Source organism: Corvus cornix, chromosome 6 (genome assembly GCF_000738735.6).
Source record: "Corvus cornix cornix isolate S_Up_H32 chromosome 6, ASM73873v5, whole genome shotgun sequence".
NCBI classification, from domain to species: domain Eukaryota; kingdom Metazoa; phylum Chordata; class Aves; order Passeriformes; family Corvidae; genus Corvus; species Corvus cornix.
The window spans coordinates 31,186,334-31,209,167 of NC_046336.1; the positions used below are offsets into that span (position 1 = coordinate 31,186,334).

The 22,834-nt window shown below is 40.1% G+C and overlaps 1 long non-coding RNA gene across 4 annotated transcripts in view; it reads left to right on the forward strand.

The window, feature by feature from the left end:
* Positions 1 to 22,834, forward strand: part of LOC104690160 — a 314,275-nt gene that overhangs the window by 140,953 nt on the left and 150,488 nt on the right. For all 4 annotated transcript variants that reach the window (XR_005602169.1, XR_002045719.2, XR_002045718.2 and 1 more), the window contains exons 2-3: positions 16,059 to 16,196; positions 16,621 to 16,704. This is a non-coding gene — a long non-coding RNA (uncharacterized LOC104690160). The remainder of the gene's footprint in view (positions 1 to 16,058; positions 16,197 to 16,620; positions 16,705 to 22,834) is intronic.

Here is a 22,834-nt window from a genome sequence, read left to right on the forward strand (position 1 = left end):
GGTAAGTGATACTTTGGTAGGGAAAAGGAAAAAAAGCGTATAGAGTGTGTGGGTGTAGGTACATATAAAATATATAGTATAGTGTAGTTCAACATAATACAGGACATAATAACTGTAGGCATTTAATGAATACCGTCTTATAAATAGAAAATGGATATTAATGATGATGAGTTTCCAAAATTCAAATTGGTCTCACATGAGATACTTAGCATAAGTTAGGGAAGTCATGTTGTGTGGCCACAGGAAGAAATCAAACAATAAATGGCTGGCCAGTGTAAATGCATAATTAATGCTGTGTGCCAAAAGGAACTGTTACCAAAACAGCTTTCATGTTTCCATAAAATTGAAGGAAACTCTAAAAGAAACTTAGTTTGCAATACAGAGCTGATGCATTACAGTGCGGATACTGCAACACGTGTATCAGACAATGAGGCCCGTGGAAAGAAATATCTGTGGACAGATTCTTGATAGCTGTTTCAGAGATGTTTATTTCTCCAGCCGCATGGCCGGGATCTGCCCAGGAACTGCTCAATCCCGGGACCCGAGGGTCCTTGCCCGCGCAGGGGAACACAAAACAACCAATGGGGAACGAGGCTGACCAGGGCCAGGGAAACCCCGTGTCTCCCCCCCGGGGCCCCTCTCCCAGGACCCCACGGCAGGGGGAAGGGACCCCAACATTTCACCCGTTTATTTTTAACAAAAGGAGATTTGAAACTTAACATTGAAAACAACAAGAACAGTTTCAAAACAAAACAAGCCACCCTCCTGAGTCTTTAAATGTCCAAACAGATTGTCTGGAACATCTTAAGGCTGACAGAAGGGAGACGGGACTCTCTGGGCATGCTTTGTGGGGAAACTGAGGCAGGAGAGGGTTTAATTTCTTCCCTCCCTGTCTTCATCCCCCCCTCAGCATCGGAGAGGAGTTGTAGGGAAAGGGAATTGTATAGGGAAGCCATGGGGTGAAAAACGGATTAGGAATAAACTGGGGATGGGGTAAACCTAGGAAAGGGTTCATATTGGGTATAGGGTAAAAGGGGAAAGTAGGTTGTGGGTAGGGAAATTGCTGGGATGGATATTGTTTATAATTTTGTGCATAACGGCTGCCTTTGACTGGAATACCCCCAGGCCCAGTAACATTCGCTGCTTGTAAACCCTTCTTTCCTTGCACTATATCAAATTGTACAACTTCCCCATCTCCTACACTTCGCAGGTAATTTTTAGGGTTATTCCTTTTAATGGCAGTTCTATGGATGAATAAATCTTCCCCTCTATCATCTCATGTTATAAATCCATAGTTGTTTTTTACATTGTACCATTTCACAGTTCCTGTAACTTTCGTGGCTATAACTCCTCCTATCACGTGCTTGCGTGTTCGTCGTGGGTGCCGGTCCCGCGTGGCCGCCGCCTTGCTGACTCTGACGTCTCGGCCAGGCCCCCGCGTTGCGGCTGCTCCGCACTCTCCGAGGGGCGCTGCTCCGGCGCGTGTCTGGGCTCTGCGCGGCCCCGCGTTGCCATCGCCGCCGGCCCTGTGCCCTGTGAGCGGTTCCGCTCTGCCAGCTCCACACTGCTTTGAGAGCGGCCCTGTTTCAGCTCGGCGCTGTGTGGCTTCTCGTGTCGCTGTGGAAACCGCCGCTTCTTGCTCTAGAGGGCTCTCTGAGCCGTGTGCTCAGAGCGGGCTTCATTGCCGAGCCCCGGTTCCTGGCTGCTCGTGGGGGCCACCTCTCTGCTGCACACGGCCCACGGCACCCGGGGCACCTGCGGCGTCGCTCCCTCACTCGCAGTTGAGTGGCCGGGGACCCTGAGACAGGGATGGGGTCCGCGATAAGGCGCGCGCTCCCGAGGGGGCCGGGCACATCCAGCACAGGCACCTCCGCCGGCACGGCTGCAGTCATGTGCTCCCGGGATGGCGGCCCGCGCGGTCTTGGCCACGGGATTACGGCCATCCTCTGCTCTAGGGGTAATGGGACTGTACAAATGCTCCTCAAGAGCTTCACTGATTACAAGGGATGCACAGAGAGGTTCTATCACCAGTGCATGTTTTGTTTGATCCCTTATCTCATCCCAGATCTTGTGCCAAAAATACCTGTGATTAATTCCAGTAATTCCAGGAGGATTAATATCAAAAAGTAAGTCTCGAGAAATATAAAAGAAATTTTTGAAAAGCCAGTTAAAAAAATGTTCTAGATCTCCCGGAACAAATACTTTCTTGTTTTGTTGTTCAAGGATTCCTTTAACTTCTAGATACATTCTTTCTGTGACTCAGAGACCCATATTTCCCATGAGTCTTCCGTAGTTCAGAGAGAATATCCAAGGCAAGGCGACAAGAGAGAGATCTAGAGTGGTTTTTACTCATGAATTTTCTGTTCTCAGGGATCGTTGTCTTGCCAGCATTACTCTACCATTTGTTACAGTGCGGATACTGTAACACGCGTATCAAACAAGGAGGCCCATGGAAAGAAATATCTATGGACAGATTCTTGCTAGCTGTTTCAGAGATGTTTATTTCTCCAGCCGCATGGCCGGGGCTCTGCCGAGGAACTGAGGCAATCACGGGACCCGAGGGTCCTTGCCCGCACAGGGGAACACAAAACAACCAATGGGGAACGAGGCTGAGCAGGGGCTGGGAAACCCCGTGCCTCCCCCCAGGGCCCCTCTCCCAGGACCCCACGGCAGGGGGAAGGGACCCCAACACTGATGAAATAATGTTTCTACTGTCTTTGAAGGCAGAAAGGATACTTACCAATTTTCCTGGATTACAGAGTAGGAATTGAAACTATTTCAATGCCTTCCCTCATTTCACCAGCTGCATTCCTAACTTGACATAAGCCCCTAAGATATCTTTGAACCTCTTTCTCTAAAGGTATTGGAAAACACATTTGGCAGGTCTGTGTATCAGATTTACAGCTGTGTCAGAATTTATTTACACAAGAGGAAGTTCTTTCTTCTTCCAGTATCTTTAGTTTAGCTTAGAACTGCATTAAACTTCAATAACTGAATCAACACCAGTTTATGTCAGGTAAATATGCAGCTCACAAGCTTTCTTCCTTTTCATTCTGTAGCTTATTGTGATGGTATTAGTTGAGCAAGGAAAGTTTTAATTACTGATGCTGTGATCAAGTCTGATGGTGCCAGGAAAAGCTAGAGCTTTGTTCCTGTCCTTTGTGGCAATCCATAGGCAGGTAACTCAGCTATAAGAGGAGGAATCTGCCTTAGAGCTCATTGCAGGGAAACAGAATAATTGATTTCAGTTTCGGTTGGTTGACTGGTTGTTGGTTTGGTTTTTTGGGGTTTTTTTGAGGGAATAGCCTTAGGGTGGTTGAGATCTAACTATTGACTCACAGCCTAATCCTTTTTGCTGCATTAACAGCTAATCTATGGGGAATGTGAAATTAAACATAGCTGTTCAAACTTTTATTTAGCAATGCTGCACAAAGAGAAATGTGGTTGACCTGACACCTGTTAATGTTGACAGCGTGATCCCTTCAAAAGTAGGTGCCAGATTCCCTTTGGTCTTAACAGGGAAGGATTTTTCCATTTGAAAGAGAAAAAGATCCAGTGTTCTTACAACCAGATTTGATCCTGCTCCATCAAAAGTCAATGTTTTTCAAATTCTGTTTAATTCAGTTTGCATTCTGTAGCCAGTATTACACAAAATGGCCACTCCAGTGTTCCTTTAGAGCACAGCATGAGTGGTCATTGACATCAGTGGCCCAAGATTCCTCCTCTGAGGTTTCTCACCACATAGTAGCTCTCTGAAAATACTCTGTTATTATTCGTTATGATACGAAATATTAAACATCAGAGAGGCGGGATTGCTGACAGCACTGTGATATTGAAGACATCTGTCTGATTCATAAATATCTTACATTTGGCTTTTCAAAAGCAATGGGATGTCAGTTCATACAAGAATCAATTTAGATTGGGGAAGTTCAGCTCAGGTTTAATTCCAGGGCATCATTATTTACATCACTCAGCAGCAAAAACATGTTCTCTTCTCACTTCTTTGCTTTGAAGAAGCTGCATATGTGTGTTGTTCTTTGCAGAGTAATCTCCAGAGACACACAAACTTAACCCTGAAGAATTTGCTCAAATGATTTGTTGTTCTTTATGTTCAGGATTGTAATAGAGCTCAGGATGTTTGTGGGATCTCTGCCTCGCAGGTCTCCAGGTGTCTGTACATTAGTTAGAGGGGAAGTTTGCCCATTTCAGACAGCTGAAAAATGTCTGTATCTCTTTTGATCCCTTAATCCGACAGGTGTTCCTGCCTTGCTTCATTTGAAAGGAGTAGCACAAGCACAAGACAAATTAGTGTCTGTTTAACTCATTACTGAGCGTGCTGGGCTTCCTTGAAGAAACACCTGGGTAATAAATCCTTTCTAGACCTCATCCTTTGTAAGAGACGCTATTTTCTCCTTCAGTGACCATCATCATCTCACTGTGTTGCATCTCATCATGCAACTGTCTCAAAGTAACAAATATTTCTGTAGTCCTGCTGACTGAGGGTAGTTTGAGCACTTGTGAAATATTTTATAGTAAGGCTGTGTACTTGGAAAGTGACTGATTCGGGACAAACTTAGGTATGTTTTCATTTTAAAGGACACAGTAAACAATTCTGGAGTTCAGAGAATAAATGACCGAAGATAGAGTGCAAACACTTCAAAAACAAAATAAAGGAAATGAAAATTTGCTGGGTACTTACAGGGCAGAATATTTCAGAAATAGACTTTTGGACAATATTGACATCTGAATTGGTCAGGTTTTATCCTCTTTTTCTGTAAACAGTGGGGGAAAGGAAGAAGGCAAAGAGGCAAGGAGAATTCCTATATTCTAGTGCAAAGACTTGGGCTCTTAGTGCTTTTATTCCAAGCTAACACTTCCACCATGAGGAAAAATATACAGAAACTACCTTTTAGAAGAGAAATGGAGGCCTCCTATCTGTGGTTTTGTTATCATTTCAGAGAAAGCATTTTAAAACCTCTCTCTAGTCAGGGTGGAAGAATTTTAAAATTACCATAAAGTGGATCTGTCATCCTTCAATCTGCTTTAGGAGTCACTCTGAGAAAGAGAAGTACTCTGGGAGATTTGTTACCTTAAATTTTGGCAGATAATCTGAGAAAATCCATCTAATCACTGGAGTTGGGAGAACGCTTGTACGGCTGATTTGTAGCCTGTTTGAATACCCCCAGGCTGAAACCATGCTCTGGTTTAGAAGGAAGGCTGGTTTTAGTAATCCTTCACTAGGTGTGTAGCCACATTTCTTGCAGTTGCTTACTTCCTGCAGCTGAAAGCATCTTATTTTCCCCAGCAGTTTGTTGTTTAATGAGATATAAATACCCCTCTGAAATGCTTTCCTTGTGATAAAATTCTTTTAAATTGAATGATTTTTCATGATGTTTTACATTCAGTTTGTGTGTCCTGTAGAGCACTGGGGATGAATCAATGTCACGTGATAAGAAAGATTGATGTTATCATTCCTCCTGCCTAGACTCCAGCTGAATCTGCATGGTGAGAGTTTCAGGAAGATAAAAAGCATAGTTTCATGGTTAAGGCAGTAGAAAGCTGCCCCAGAGAAATGGAGTCTGGCTATGTATCATATCAGCCTATGCCACAGCATTCCTGTAAAATTCAAGAAAGTAGTCTGAGCTGTAATTTTCTTGACTGCATGTTATTGACTTCTCAGGTGACCACATTTAGATTCAGGGGTACTTTTGGGAAGCACCACGCAGAGAATGGATCAGATGGACTGTACACCCCAGATTCTGGGGCCAACACTGTCAAGTGCTTTCATTAATGAGCTGGGCAATGACACAGAATGTCCCCAATGGCAAGGGGGCAGAAGGTGCAGGTCAGGGAGGTCTGGGAGGATCACACCCTGATGGAGAAGTGGCTCAGCAGAAATCTCATAAAGTTTCCCAAAAGGAAATATATTTACAAACAAATTGAAGACTGGTGAAGCTGAGGAAATACAGCAAAAAAGTATTGAATAACACTGTCAGCAGTGGGCAAGCTGCTACCATTTCTTTGAAAGAGAAATTCACTGCAACACTGGTGACTCCTTTAGACCTGTCTGAAAGTTGCACTGTGGTGTGCATCCTTGCTTTTGATTTCCCAGGTTTTAGATCACAGCTTAGCATCCAGTATCTGTGGGCTTTTTGTCCTGTCTTTTCAGCTAAAGGTGTGAATAATGGTGTTCATTTGATTTCTCTTTACATTTTGTTAGTTATTGGGCTGGAAAGTTTCCCTTTTCAGATTTCCAATACCAATATCAATAATCAGACATGAAATACCTGAGAAGTGTGTTAGTGTATCTAGTGACAACAAGAGGCTGTTGTAGTTCCCATGTCTCAAAAGACTCTTGAAATCTATCATAGGGACGTCCAGAAGAGGCAGACTGCAGAGGGCTTGCAAGGACTTCTTTCACTCACTAGTTTCAAAGAAGTAATCAAAAAGAACTTCTTGGATATGAACTCTTTCTAGATTGTTGTCATCTAGAAATAAAATATTAGTGAGTCAGAAAAAAAATGTTCTACATAATCTGAAATCTTTACAATATTTTTCAAATCTGTTCCTGGGCAAATAGTCCCACTATACTAGAGGAAAACGATCAGAAAATGGCCTATTAGTGTCTTTATTTATAGCTCAAGACTCAACAACTCAGTGATTTATATTTTCAATTTAATCACACCAACTGATGTAAGAAATAACTGGAAATGCAGCTTTGACCTTGCTCAAGCAGGCTATGTAAAATTCAGTGTAGCAAAGCTTGCTTATTGAAAATTGTGCAGTAATAGAATGTTTTTTGCATTGTGCAGCTTGCCAACTATGTCAATACAAGAAAATGGTTTGGGCAAATTACACGACTAAAGAATTAGAAATGTAACTGGAAGAAGGAAACATAATATTGGGTTTGTGGCAAGAATTCGTTTTATATGATAAAACTAATTTGTAGTTTGATCTTTAAAGCAGAACACAAAAAGTACTGAAGCACTTGAAATGCAAGGTCTATTATAGAATAAAGGAAGTGTGAAGACAAAGAAATAGTCTGATGGCAGCTTAGACAAGGGCAAAGGAACTCTTACTGGGCATAGCTAAGCATTTTATTCTTAGGAAAATAATTTGGTTATTAGAAATAAGCTGATAGGAATCACGAGAGGGAGAAAAGAAATAGTTTAAGAATACGAAGTTCAGGTTTAAGAACTTAATGTAATTTACTGTAATTTTTATCTTCACCTAAATCTTCCTTACTACATTCAGGCAAGAGAGGAAAGTCACTGAACTAGTGGAAGGGCAGAAAGTAGAGCTCCTTATGAAAGAGTTTTCCAGACTTCATGTGCCTATGCTGGAAAGAAAAGCAGAAGAATGTGCATGACTTCCTGCAGTCACACAGGCCAGGAAGGTGGACCCAAAGAACACCCTCATGTGAAAAAATTCCTTGTCTCAGGTGGAACCTGTGCATGGCCTTGTGGAAAGAAGCAAGACTTTGTCGTGTCAGTGCAAACCAGCGCTGAGCTGGAAGAGATGCAGGTGCCTGCTTTTTAGGTACAGCGTGGTGAGGAGCAGGGGCAGAGCAGCCACCAGCCTGGGTAGGTGGTTCTGCTTGGAAAGCACTGCGTGGACATCTCCTGCTCTGCAGGGATCTTGGGTGTGCCATTGGCATTGCCTGCAGTTCTTTTTCCATCCATGTGTAGCCTGCAAAAATCTTCAGCAGAATAGCTCAGGGAGTGCTTAGCTCATCCTGGTGATTGTGAGGACTGATGAAGGAGGTGGGGAGCAGTTTTTGACACACTCTTCTACGGAATTATGCTCTCGGTCAGTTCAAGTGGAGCTGTTTTTCAGACCCAGCTTGTTGGTCCAGAATGTCTGTGTGAGGCTTTCGTTTCTCTGACTCTTGAGGAAAGGGCTTCTGGTGAGACATTAAGCATTTTCCATTAAGTAGGAGGGTAAAACCTGCTCATTCCCTGGAACTTAAGAGGTGTAGAGACATATCCAAACAACTAACTGGAAGGAAATCCTCTGAATAACTGAATGTTTCCACTGATGTTGAGTACTCTATTAGAAAATGACCTTAGAGATCAAAGAGAAGTTGATTGCAACGGTTTGTGGTATTTCTTGCTAACACTTATTTTTTTGTCAGTCTCCTCATTTACACCTCTGTGTTGGAAGAAGAGGGTCTAAGCCCGTCAGTTCAAACATCTTTCATGCAAGGTAGACGTGTTTTTTCCAAAGGAAGATTTCTCTCCTGGTACAGCTTCTCATGAAATGATAAATTCATTAATTTGTTAAAATACCCTAATGGCCTGGCACAAGTGCAAGAGGGTGTGATTATTCCTGAGTTATTAAGGGAAGGATCATTTAGATGCAGAAGTTCACATTGCTTCACTGAAAGACTCTAAAAGAATGGTTGAAATAGGTTTTTAGTCTATTAGACTCCTCAGTAATCTTTTGGGGGAACTCATTAACATGCTTGAATGATAAAAGGCATAAGGATAGCTTTCATCAAGCGAGATTGTTAGTGTGTGTATCATGCTTGAGATGCATTATAAGCCATGTTCATGATGTGAGAAACCTTGTAATAGCATCTGATGGACTGCGTAAATAATTTCATCCTTGGGACATGATAAATGCAGAGGAATTTAATTCTGGGACAGTTCTTAAAATAGATCACCAAATTCTATAAAAATTGCCCCTCATACTGTTTCCTAGCCTTTGGCTTACAAAGTGTGAATGGTGCAGTCCCTCTCCTTTTTCCATCCTGCAGTTTTAGGTACAGGGCATGAGGGAAGAGCATCAAGGCTGGAATGTTTTGGCCTATGTACTTTGAGTCAGGTAGAAATAGTTAATCACATGTCAGAAGCAAGCTTTAGGCTATGATTAATCCCACATGTTGAGAATTATCTTTCAAAAAATTGTTTGAGAGAGGGCATGAGCCTTTTTTGAAAGAAAATGAGACTGCTTGCCAGAGAAGAGTATTTTCAACCTCCTGTTTGTTTAGTAGATACCTGGTGAGAGAACTCAGCTGAATATGTTTGGAAGAATTATTATTCCGCAAATGAAACCATTTCAGAGGACTATTATCCCGGTTTGAAAGCTGATAACGTATTTTGGAAAGATGAAGAACACTTGGGAGGGTTGAAAGAGGCAGGGAATAAAGGACATTGCAGGTTTCTGTTCATCATGTTTTTCTATATTTGCTGTATTTCAGTTGTGCTTTTATAATGAGCTGACAATTTTATCAGCTTTCTGCTTGTCAGTATTTATTTGGAATTTAAATTACTCAGGAAAAGCCTGAGTTCTCAGTTTTTTTAATGCAAGAAAATACACACCTACAAACCCAGGGTGGGCTCTTACAGCCTTTATTTACAGTTCCTGTCAAGCTAACGAGGAGTCCACGTGCAGACTCAGCCGGGAAATGGCTGTAGAAGATGCACGGGAAGAGATCGACGCAAGCTGCAGAAAAATATTTTAGTAGATTTAGTGAAATACATGAGTTTGATGAAGCAGTATAATGTGCCTGGGCAGAAGTACTGCAAGTGTTTATTCAGGGACTTGTAATTGCTTAAATCTCTTTCATCTCAAAGATAAAACTGTTAGTGTTTTGTTAGCAGCAACCCCGGCAATTGGATGTTCAACCCAGAATTCTCAGCTGATCTTCTGTATTCATTGATGCAGAGAGGTTGTGTTACATTGTGGGTTTACATTGCCAAGTTTTAGAAAGCAAGAGGCAACACAAATGGAAATGCTGCGCTGCTGAAATAAGTAGGAAAGGCAGACTTTCTATGTTAGAGTCTAAAGGGAATTTGGGAAAGACTTCCCTTATGTTGAGAAGTTCCTATTTGGTTTGGTTTTTTTTTTTTATACCAGGAATATATTTGGTGACTCGATAACACCGTAGTGAAGAATGATCAAAGGAAGGCAGGGAGTTATATTGGATTATCCGTTTGGAGCTAATCTTATAAACAGGCATGAAGGTTTTCTTCTCTGGTGGAAAGGCCACAGAGTGCAGAGGATAGTCCAGGCAGAAAGAAATGTCAGCAAAGTTTCCGATAGTTTCAGTAGTCCTGAACCTTCTTCTCATGGGCAAAGGTCATGGAGTAGTTTATTTGAAAATACTTGTTTCGCTTACAGATTGTACTACTCTGGTTTACACACTTTTGTCTCACTTCTTCCTCATAAATGGGATTTTATTCATTGTTCCATTCAGTGAAGGGTACAAGGTGTCTCTTAGCTGCTTGTGATGCAATTAACAGGCATCTTTTGTTTATGTCATGGGTAAAACTGAAGAAATGAAAGTTTGCTGTTTTCTCAGTGTGGCAATGGCTGTAATAGTTCTTAGCATGTTTTATAAATGGTGCTGGTTTGAGTTTTTAAAATACTTTGCAACAATTCTTCTTTTCTTTGTCCACTCTTTCTGGCCCACAGGAAAGTGGGCCCACCAGTGTGTTGAAAACCAATGGGTAAATTAGGTACTGTACTTAATAATAGAGCTTCTCAAGTTTTCAGTACTGATAGTATAAAGCTTGCACAGGGGAAACATGAAACAGATGTTGTCTTCCTTTTTAGCAATAGCAAGGTCAAAACTACAGTATAGCCTTTGAATTCTTGAAGTCCATCAAACTGTTCATGGTTTTACATCCCCAGAATAGAAAGTAGGCAGACAGCAGGGAAATGCAAAATGACCTGGCATCTTCAGTTCAGCACAAACGTAACTTAGGATCTCCTTCGACTCTTTCAAAAATAGCAAGCCTCATATTCAATTTTTGTCAAAACAAAGCTGAGGAATTGTGGTTTAGAGTTTCACTTTGTAGATGGAAGAAGACAGATAAGGAAATACTGTATCTGACAATATGAGACTCTGAAGAGTTTATGCACCTTGTTTTGAAAACTCTTACCACTTTTACCTTTCTTTAGTGCATGTCCACTATATCAATTCTTACCTTATTGTTGATTTTCCCCTTATTATGTTACTCTAGAAGCTCTCCAGGTTTATCTCTCAGTAGTTTGAAATAGAAGGAAACATGCTAAATTGAGGGACAATTACAGTTAATTCTGCAGTTCAGAAACAGGAGAGTATTGTCCTAACTGCAAGTTCTTTGGTCTCTTTCATTGACATTAACTCTCAGAAACATTTTAATAGTCAAGGGGACCATGTCTGTTGATGACAAATTCATAAAGCTCCATTTATTCCAAGACTGGCAAATAGAACAAGGAAGGCTCTGAATGGTCATAGGAGTGTCACAAAAGGTGAAATGCAAGTTCCAATCCATACATAAAATAGAGCAAATTGATATGAACATTAAAAGAAATACAGCTATATTAAAACAAGAGCTGCACTATTAAAATTATTTGCAAAATTGTTAAGATTGGTCCCTGTTTCATATTGATCACTGGATGCATTTTATTACAGTGTACATAACTAAGAAGATTTATATTCATCAGTGTAATAAGGTAAAGTCTTAACATCTGAGTGTAGTGAGTAAATGTTTTAATTAAAATGAATAAGAAGCAAGTCTTTCTTTGATACGTTGCATATTTTATCTTGCCAGAGTTTTAGATGTACTTAAGACACTCAGATATTTCTTCAAAGAATAACAGTCCATACCCAAAGAGCATATTTGATAGGCAAGGGAGAAAAATAATGCTTTTGTTGTGTAATGTCACTGGTGAGATGTATGTCCTAGTTCTGACAGAAGTGCTACATTTCAGAACCCAGTAGCACTAGATGAAGGCTTTTAATTTAAAATTTACTCTAGCAGCCAGAACAAAAAGATTTTGAAACGAAGAATCCAAATGCAAATCAAAGCCAAGTCTGTGTAATTGAAAATAAAGAAACTATCTTTTATTAGGGTTGAATTCAATTTAATTGATACAGCTTTATATTATTTTGTGTGAGTGGAAGGTGTTACCTCGGAAGAGGCTGAGAGCCAGGAGCAAAGCAGGAGTGAGCAGTGGCGGGAAGCAATGGGCTGAGCACGGAGTGCTGGGCAGTGGGGGGGCTCTTACATGGCTGGCTTTTCTGAGGGCAAGATTTGTATTCTCAGCTGAAAAACAAACATTCAGAGGTAATTCTTGACAAGTCTGACTTAAAGAAGGCCACAAAAAAGAGAAAAAGAGAAAAGAAAATATGTCGGCAGTTGCTGGCTATAGCTGAGGGGTTTCTGACACGAAGGCTGTAGCTGGGTGGCCTGAAGGCCGGCCTCACACGTGCAATCTTTTCCCGCCACTTCCAGCAGTGGCGGGAAAAGGTTACTATTTATGTGAGGTAATTTTTTTCTTTCTTTAATCCTTCTTCTGTCTGCTCTGTTGTATCATTGAGGGAATAAATGATCCTTTTCTGGTTTTGGGCCTCAGTGATCCAGCACTGTGACAGGATCCTGAGGAAAAGCTCTGGTAAAATTAGGTGCCTCAGTGTTAACCCTGATGATGTAGGAATGCAGAGTCCTTGTTGAAGAGCAGTGGCAGCGAATAGTTACAGGTAGAGAGAGGAGAGAGAAAAACCAAATCTGTTGACAAAAGGTTGTTTCCAGGAGAAAAAGATGTAAACAGCACTGGTAGTGGAGCATCAGAAAGCTCAGGTATAGATTTGATGGTCCATATCATAGCTGGTGCCAGCAGTGGCAGCATTGCCTGGCTGGGAGGGATAGCATCAAACCCAGGAAGTTTATAGGTTACTACAGGGTAGGAAAATGCAGAATAGTGCAGAATATATCATTTACTATAAATTATGAGAGACAGCTTAGGTTTTCTGTGGCATATATGATGATGAAATGTGGCATATGTGACTGTATTCCAGGAAGGGCCTCTCTCATTAGAGCTGTGAGGTACAGTAGCCATTTTGTTTTCTACTGCAGCCATTTTGTCTTCTGCGTTTCTGAGGTATTAACAAGACATAAAAATTTTGTGCTGTATCCCAGTGAGTTTGCCTTTATTCTGTTTCCTTTAAACTAAAAGAAATCACTGTAGACTGAAGATGGTTTCTCATTGAATATCACAGTCGCAACTTGAAAGGGAAACTTCTTAATACTCCTGTTAAAACTTCTTTTCACAGTCCTGAGCGGGAAAAAGAACCTCAACTATAACCTTTTTGAAATGAGGGTTTGGTGGGTTTTTTTGTTCAGGTTTTTTGGGGGGTGTTTTTGTTTGAAGATTTTGTTTGTTTGGCTTTTTGTTTTTATTTTATTTCTGAATGTTCAAGCCACTGTTTATTGGCTAAGACTTGTCTGGCAAGTGTGAGTGGAGTCATAGGAAACAATCTCTACCTGCCTGTCTGTGTCTTGGACTGGATATCAGGCATGAGTGTGGTTGGTGAGAGTAAGGTTCCTATATCCTGATGTTAGCACCTCTTTACCTGTCAGATTAAGAAGATAAAGCCAGACACTTAACACTTGCATGTGTTTTAGCTGAGCTCTGAGAGGCCTTTAGAGAAATCCAGGTTTGATTTAAACAAGCAGCTTCCTCCAGCTTTTGTGTAGAGTTCCATCTGATGAGCAGTGGCACTATTCATTTCTTTATTTCAAAAATCCAATGGGAACACCATCATTTTGATTGTCTGTCTGTCTCAACATAAGTATCTCCCGGTTTTGCCGGGGGAGGTGTATTTATTTCGTGATTGATACCACAGTTTCCTCATGTGTTAGCTGCCTGAGGCTGACATGGTGTTACTCTTGGGCAGAGGCCTCCATGCTCAGGTTTGTAGGACTGTTCTCTGGAGTTTCGTGACCTCATGCCTCAAAATTGATTTATCCTGTGGCATTAGCTGCCTCTCACAAGCATGTCAGCTTTGTCTTGAAACCCAGGAAAGATCAGGCCCAGGAGCGATAGCCTTAGTAAAAGTGCTGTCTTGTTCTTTTTACCAAGGGGCAATAGGCAGAGGGTCCAGGCAGGGGCCTGGATACTTGCATACTCTAAGGTACTGTTGAAAGCAGCTAGTCATAAAACTCCTATTAACTTTGGAAATGGAACAAACTAGGCCCAGCCTCTAGTGATTGAATGTAGATCCCTCCTGAGGTCTGTGGGAGCTGTTGAAGTCTTGTGAAGTACCAAGTTTTTGCTGAAACAGCAAACTAAAATGCCTGTGAGGTTTGAGCAGTCACCCAGGAGTGGGACCCGTGCAGTTCAGGCTGGCTTTGTGTAAGGATTTGTTCATGTATTCACAGTGGGTAGAAGTCAGCCCTTCTCTGACAGCCTAGAGCTGGCAAATCCCTGGCCTATTGCAGCATTCATCTGTCTGAGACCTAACTCAGGATCCAGCTGGACAATTTTCCATATGCAGTCCTCACTATTTTACAAAGCTGGTCCTGCAGCCTAAGTAATTTCTTAACTTGTCTCTGAGCACAATGTTAACTGTCACCTTAATGTGTGTAGGGAAGCAGGTTTAATTTTTTATGTCTGTGCATTTTGGCTGTTCAAAGAAATACCAATTTAAACTGTTCCGTTTTAGTCATTCTGTAGTGATCGTCACTGCCCTTCCTCCTGAAAGAGCAGTAAGCTAAGCCTAAGTGCTTTGGGAGTGCTGTGTCTAAGAGCAGACACATGGCCAGCTGTTACAGCTCACTTCACACAGGGTAACTCTTTTTAGCAGCACAGCGTGCTAGCCATTTTTTAGAGTTTCCCCTACCAGTAGGATTGTTCTAGGTCTTACTGCTCACAGGTTAATGCACAGCTCAGAGAAAGAGGGAAAAATCCCCATTTGTGTTCATCAGCGGCTGACTGCTTCCTCAGACATGGGATCCCACACACTTTGTAAGTGTGAGCGCAGTCACTGAAATGTATCCATTTTCTAATCTCTTAACTCTTCTCCTCCAGTGAATTGTCCTGGTTAATTTAATGTTGTGTTAAAACATCCAGTTAATCAGTTTGTAATGTATTTAAATGCAGCCTTGTGATTTCATTAACTGCCTCTCCTCTGTATTGTGAGAGAGCACTTGATTTACTCTGCCTACACACTCCACTGCTTTGGGTTCTTCTGGCATATCCCAAATTAATTAATCACTCAGGTGAACTGCGTCATTTAATATTTGTTCACATGGGACTCGCTGTTTCCCTAACAATGCTCATTGTATTCCTCTTAGACTCCTGCTGTTTCTGCTCTTACTGTGTTGGAAGAACACTCATGGGTTCATAGCATCATTATAATTATCTCTGTATCCTGTTGCAGCCGCTGGCATTTGTCTCTGCTCAGATGGCTTTGCACAGGCACCATTGTTCGGTACCGTTCTGTACATTAGTACAGCCTGGCAAGGCAACTTTTCTGCTGCAGTTTGGCCGTGCAGTGGGTGTGGATCAGAATGCTGTCACAACACCTGTGGCTGGCTTCTATGTTTAGTCACTTGTTTAGTCTCGAGTTTCCATAGTCACTTCACACATTATTTCATTCACTGGAATGGAAGCAGAACTGAGTCTTTTAATGGAATTATTAGTAAGGATAAATTAGTCCATACAAGCAGCCTTGTCCAATTCATATTGTCTTGTTTTATGATTAATAGTCTTGGTATAGGCAAAGTTCTGAAAATCAGTTCTCTACACTGAAAGAGACTTCTGAAAATAATGAATCAAGAAATGGTTTAAAAATACAGTTTTTTTTTTTAAACTGTTGGGTAAATAATAATAATAATAGATCAGTAGAAATTGCAGAAAAGTGCACTGTATTTTGTCTTTAGTCTTTTGCAGGCCAAAATATTATTATTTTTTAAAGATGGATTTTAAAAAACATCGACCAGATGACATTATATGTTAATGTTATTTATCTTATTTTAAAAATTTCTAAATTCTCAATATAGCCCAGTTGATGACAGTCCTACACCAGTATAGTAAAAGACATTAAACAAACATGGTGAACATTTATTTTAAAAGAGGTTAAGGTATGAATATTTCTCCTACTGTGTTGAGGAGAATTGAGGAAGGCAGTATTTTGTTGCAATATGTAAATAAATGTGCAGTATGCAAAATTCCTACTTTTTCTTACTTATTTTTGTCTTTCCCTGACACATATATGCATTGTTTTTCAGACAACAATTTTTTTTTTTCAGTTAATGGTGCTAACTCTTGTTTTTCTCTTACAGTTTTTTTGCACAGTGTTCTGTACCACTCCATCAGCTGAATCTCTTGGACAGAGAAAGAATATGTTCCTGTAAGCCCTCTAACGTGGCCCCAAGCAGCAGAAAGGTTCACACATCCCCTATGGAGCCGTGTGACTTCAGGTGAGAAAGAAGTCATTGAAACAGATGACTTTTAGAAACGAGCTGGTTTTATGCAAATATACTAGTGGAAGTTGGTGATTCAAATGTCTGGGGGCTAAATTACAGAAAAAGTGTTTCTTGGTTAAAAATTCATCATAAAAAAACTTTAAAATACATTATGAAACAAGAACTGGTAAAATAAATCTCAAACTACTGTGCAGCAGTTTGAAACATAATTTTTTTCCTTTCTATTACTGTTTCTAATTTTAATTATTTATTGATTTACATTATTAGGGTTTTTATCTTCAGGTCAGTTGTCTTTTAGTATCTCCCTCTTTAGGTTTTGCACTAGTTTGCCTGAGGTGTTTGGGGTTTTTTTTTAAATACCCTAAAATGCATGGGGCACTGGCTTTTTAATGACAAGGAGTTTCTACTTTATTGGCAGTGGAGGCAGCGACTGACTGTGCTGGCAGAGGTTACTTTTCCAGTTCCCGCTCGTGGTCAGACAATTCAGAGTGGAAGTTACAAGGTAAGATCAATATATTGTTACAGCGATTTCTGTGGATTCACAGTGGAATAAAGCCTTATTTGCACAGTGAATATAATAATCATGAAACATATTTATCTTTTTCCAAAAGAAAGAATTTGAAATTATTACATTACAGCCAATGTGCTTGTACACTCTTTTTAAAAATACTTGCCTCTCTAGGAAAGAATACTTATCTAATGAGTTGCAGTAATCATTCCTGACCTTGCTGGTTTGTTTTTGGGATCTTTTGTTTTGTTTTTGCTTTAATTTTTTTTAGTCATAGAGCTTCATGTCCTAAATATTGAACTGGTGATTTCCACAGTGGTTTTGAAAATGCAATTACATTTTCAGCTAATTATATATCAAAGTTTATTTTTAGATTTGTTTTTTATCATTGCTGGGGAATTACACAAAAAAAAATTTAAACAAGTTGAAATCTTTCTTTTCTTTATATACTGTAACAGTCGGAAGTAGTTTTGCACATAGGAAGGAATTAGAATAGTAACAAGAAAATACTGTAAAAAATTTCAACAGCTTTTATCTTAAGGTTTTGGTCAGTCAGCACGTAGTGTACAAATGATGTCATTTCCAAAGTAGTTCCTGTTCTGAGCATCCATAGTATCCTTCTCCAGAGGTCTCGTCATTGGTTTCTTAGGATGGGAAAGTCTATCTGCTCCAGTCTCTCTCGTGGTAGGTGTATCTGTGTGTCAGTGTGGGTTCACCCACTTCATTTAAACCTGTACCATTTTATTCTCACTATCCTCAAATCTGCTTCACAGCTTTGCCCAAAGCCATGACTTCGTAGACTCACTGTAGACTTGTTTCCTGTACATGTGTCATTCAGAAGATTCCCCAGTACTGAAGAGCTCCCAGCTGTGGTTAGCAGATATTTTGCAAAATGTACTTACTATCTTCTACTGTTTTCTGTGAGCCTTTATGTGTGAGGACATCATGAAACCATATGAATTTTAGGGCAAAGACAGCACAAGGGAAATTCTTGACCAGCATTCATGTAGACACTGGAGTGCAGTTAAAGGGTAAGAGAGTGTAATTAAATCAAGAAGCATAACATGTACATATCATATGTGTAGGTTTCCCACAGTGGATTTGTTTTGCTCCATTCTGCGTTCTTATTTAGTTCAAATAGGACATGGAAGACATGTAGACTGGAACTAAGAAAGCTGGAAATGGCTAGAAATAAGAGTAAGGACTTGAAAGGATGATGCTAATAAATTTTTACTGCAAATACTCAGCTTTGAATACTCTTCTCAGCTACCAAGCAGAAAGTATTCAAACATACCAGGTTACTTTTTACTAAAAGTCCAAGTGGAATAATGAGTTAATTTGTTTAGTATCTAAAGCTGACATTCTTTTCCAGTAAGTAATGCCCAAAGTATAACTTGCTGAAATCAACGAAAATAAGTTTATTAACTGTGATGTTACACATCAGTCTCTGGAGCAGTTTTAACATGATTTGTTACATATCAGTTACTCAAGACTTACAAGCCTTCTGCACAATTTTTTGCTTCTAGTGTTCTAGATTCATCCTCTCAGCACAGTAGTGGATGGTGACAACTGTCACAGTATTCCTAGGTCCTCTTTAGAAAATTATTAATGTAATTTCTTAAAGAAGATATTGTACTCCCTTAAGCAGCCACCAGTGTTTCAAAACTTACTGAAGCCTTTCCTGTACACATATGAAGAAAATACAAAACTTAGCAGTAAGTTTGTCACTTAAACATAAGAAAGACTGATGTGGGCACAATCCCAATAGGTAAAGTGCAGTTTTGCATAGGCTTCAAAAGTCACTCTCCAGATCTGTTCTCATCAAAACAGCTCTTGCTGTTCTAAATCCCAAATCAGCCTGAGTGGGTGGTACCCAGTAAACTGAATGTAATGGCTTCAGTGGACTGGTGTACAATTGGGGTAGCAGGATGGTCACTGAGCTGCTGCCTGGGTCTAGTTCCCTGCTGACCACATCCTGCTGGTCACAGCCTCATTCTGTGCATTTCAGCTTGATTTAACCCTGTAGCCTGATGACAATTCATGATTTATTTGCTTTGATGCATCTCATCCTTAGAGCATGGATAACACAGTGAAGCCAGCCTCAGAAGGATGTTCTGTAGAGGAACTGGACATTCTAGAAAGCCACAATTCAGTTTCATGGCAGGTTAGGTTAAAAGCCTTGAAATGTTACAGTGAAAGAGAGTGAGGCTTCAGCACAGTCTTTGCCACAGCAAATGAAACTAAAGATAATGAAAAAGAGAATGAGAGTGCTCAGAACAAAATGCAGCAAGGGGTATTGTAGCTGGAAGATGCTTTTTTACAGAAAATGAGGTTGTTAACCCCATTAAGGTGTGGAGCCAGAATCATGAGGGACCTCTAAGAAGGGGCAGTCCTAGAGCTGATAACATATGTGCTCTTTCCAGGGGGTAGGCTGATAACTTATAAAATCTTCCCTAAAGGCAGAGGGCAGGGGGAAGGGGTGTGGGGGTGGCAGTTGGGGAACTGTTAGAAATCTCTAGAGGCCAAGAAAGTGATTTCTTTTTTTTGTTCTGAACATCAGCCACCAGGGCATGGGGAGAATCTTTAAAATTTTGTAAAGCAAAATATCTGAAAAGGCAGCAATTTATCAATTTTGACTTTGCTCTGAAAACAATTTTAAAAAATTTTATTTGCTCCTTGCCTTTACACTCAGGACCCTTCCATACTTTCATTAAGCAGAATCTGTTTTCCCTGGAGAAATAAAGCCCACAGAGGGATACTCTGTTTTTTCTCCCATAGCAAATCTTAATCTATGATTAACATCTCACTTGCTATAAAAAATTATAAAGATGACCATTATCATTGAACATCTCATTTTAAAAAAAAATTAACATCCTGAAAGACAAAATTCTTGTATGCTCTTTCATTGACGGCCAATGTGAAAACATAGTTAAATATTTTGAAATAGGTCTCAGTTACAAAATTCCAGAGAGAAGAGAAAAATACTGAAGCTGGAAATCAGCATACCAGATTTTGCAGCTCATTATCTATATTACAGTTCAACCTGCTGCAAAAACTCTTTGTAGTGATGTTGATATTATTGAAAGAGTGATAGCAGTCTAGGATAAAATTTGGATTAAATGTATCTTTGCTCCAGAGCTGACAGTGGCATTCCACCACAGTTTCTCCTGCTGGGGGATGCTGGTGCAGGCTGTGCAGGGACACTTGTGCATGGGAGAGGTGCTGGTCAAACACATGAGGAGTTAATTGATTCTGAGCAGCTGCACAGAACACATTGCACTTTCTGTAATCTTTCTGCATCCAAGTTAGTTGCTTTTTCTTCCCTCAAATATCTCTTGAGTTCCCTGCAATTCATCCTCATTGTTGCAATTTCAATAGTTTATCTTGCTGCTGTGTCTTCTTGAATGAGCATCCCTCCTTTGTCCCTGCCTTTCAGGGATACTAGGCCAAGCCTTGCTCTACACCATATGGGTGCATTAGACCTAGGCCAACCTCTCTATTTCCCGTCTTCTCTACATTTCACAGAACAATGAAAATGGATGAGTTTTTTACTCTTTAAATAAACATCCTGAGTTCTTGTTAAGCATCATGTGCCTCTTACTGAAGCTGCAGTGCTTGCAGATCCACATGGGATGTATGCACAGCTTTGGCGCAGGGATAACAGCAGAGCTCTCTTTGGAGTCAGCAGTTATCATTCAGAAGGGGATGACCAGCAGTGCTCATGGCTCTTGAAATGTGACAGAATATTCTGGTCACTGTTACACAATCTCTGCTCATGCTGTGGGAGTTTGTTTTGCAGGGTTTTGTTTACAGTCTGTTTACAGACACAGATTTGGGTTTGGTTTTTATGCACATACTTAAGTTTTAACAAAACCACAGCTCTTCTGCTTATCCATCTGATTCCAGCATAAACTGGTGCAAGGGGAGGTCAAATCCTTCGGAGGTTTATTGGGGATGTTATGAACCTCAGAAATAAAAATAAGGAATTACACTCCTTAAATTGAGAACCTTTCTGAAAATACAGAAATTATGACTGTTGGGTTCTTTGTACATCTTTTTCTCTGGTTCTGTAACACAAGGTTGCAAATCCAATTTGTTAACAGGATCTGAGAAGTAGTTTTGGCAAGATGATCTGTGATGCAAAGTGTGCATAAAATCCAATCAGGCCAACCAGGTGACTACAAGAAGAGCAAGAAATGCTGAGATTTCCACATGAACGTTCACTAGATATATAAAATATGTAGGAGATTGAGATTTTGATGAAATGTAGTCTTGAGCCATTTCAGTAACTCCGCTTTTCAGTATGGTTTGGGTAGTGTTTTCCAAGCATCTTATTTCTTCCCTCTTTTTGTGTTCAGAGAAATTATGTTGTCACTCTCAGCAGATGAGTCTCCAATACCTGGAGGAAAGAAGCAGCACACATAACATAAACCTTGTAGTATTGAGCACTGAGATTTTAAAATTGTTGCCTTAAAACATGCATACAGCTAGGATCTTTCGAAATGTCAAGGCCAATAAGCATATTTACATACATGCAGATGACAAAATTATACATAGATTAGAAAGAATATATGGGTAAGTTAATGGAAGAAAAATTCACCGAGAGCAGTTATAAAACATATATATTAGCTATCTCTGAAAGTCTCTACTGAAATCCACTGATTTTGGTTTTCACATTGAACTAGGGGTTTGCTTTGAGGATACTTGGAGGAGAGAATTCTTTAGTAGTAGTCACTAAAAATATGTCAGCTTCAAAAACATATTGTAATTGCTACCATGAAAATGTATACTGAATTGCTTGTAAATCAAAATTTCATGCAACACTATGATCAAGACCCCGTCAGTGGATATTAGAAATAAAATGTAATGCAAATGGTAAACAACTGTGTATCTAAAAATCAAAATAAAAATGCACAGTTAATGCAAATTGCCACGCATGAAGGAGAATGACTGAGGATGATTACAGAGCTCTGTTTCATATTTTGAAGTAATAACCTTTGGGTAATGCATTCCTGCTGTTCATAGAAAAAGGTACATCACAAATTGTTCACAACCCAGTACTCAGACAGAAATAAAAAACCCCATTCAAAACACATTTCAGAAATATCACAGTCTCTCTCTGGTCAGATTCCATCAGCAAAGCATGAATTTCTAGGCAGGTTGTGTTCATCATCATCCTGCATAAGCAGGATCCTCATAGCAATCTGAGTGTCCCTGGCTTCCCTTGCCTAGCGATGATGGATGCATTTTCTGGGTGTGGGACACAATTCCAGCAGGTGTCAGCACCCTTTCCGAGTTCCTGCATGTGTATTAATTTGTACACTTCGTATTTGCAGTGGTAAAAAAAGACAGGGTCTGCTTTCCATCCCAAAATAGTAAGTTTGAGGAGAGGGCAAAGGCAGCAGAATTGTAGGGATGTGTTTTAATGAATAAGATCTTGTTATAAATATAAATACAAATACCACAAACAGATATCTCATGGAAGAAAGAATGAATGAGAGGGGAAAAGGAAGGAACAGTAATCTGAAGTGGTCGGGAAAACTGCATATCCTCATCCCTTGAAATGGAAACAAAAGTAGAAAAGAATGCTATAAAGTCAGGGGTTTTAAATAGGGAGAACTGCATGCTTTAAAATCATAGTACCCATAATTTTAGTGATAACTCTTTTTGTAGTGAAACAGGCTGGTTTTGCTAATTTTCTGGCAAGGAATCTAGAACAAATGTTCTGTTAATACAGTGGAATACAAGAGGCATCAAAACAAAAGAAATGTTACAGTAATAATATATTTGAATAGACTGCATTGCTATATACCATATTATTAATGTAGCAATATATTGCTATATGGTATATCAAAGGGGGACAACAAGGCTGATTGCTGAATGCAGTCCAGTATTTCGTATGATGTTCAAGTCATCCAATATCTGCCACTAAATTACAAATAGTGTTTTCACCATCCCCCAGTTTCTGGATGAAATCGGGGGCGTACTGTTAGAAATACTTCATTGATCAGCTTAGAGACAAGGATCTCTATCCTTGTTTATTTCACTTTTTCAAGGACAAAAGCAATGAACTGGGAAGCCTGAGCCTAAAAACTAAACAAAAAAAAGGAGTGACTGATGGGAT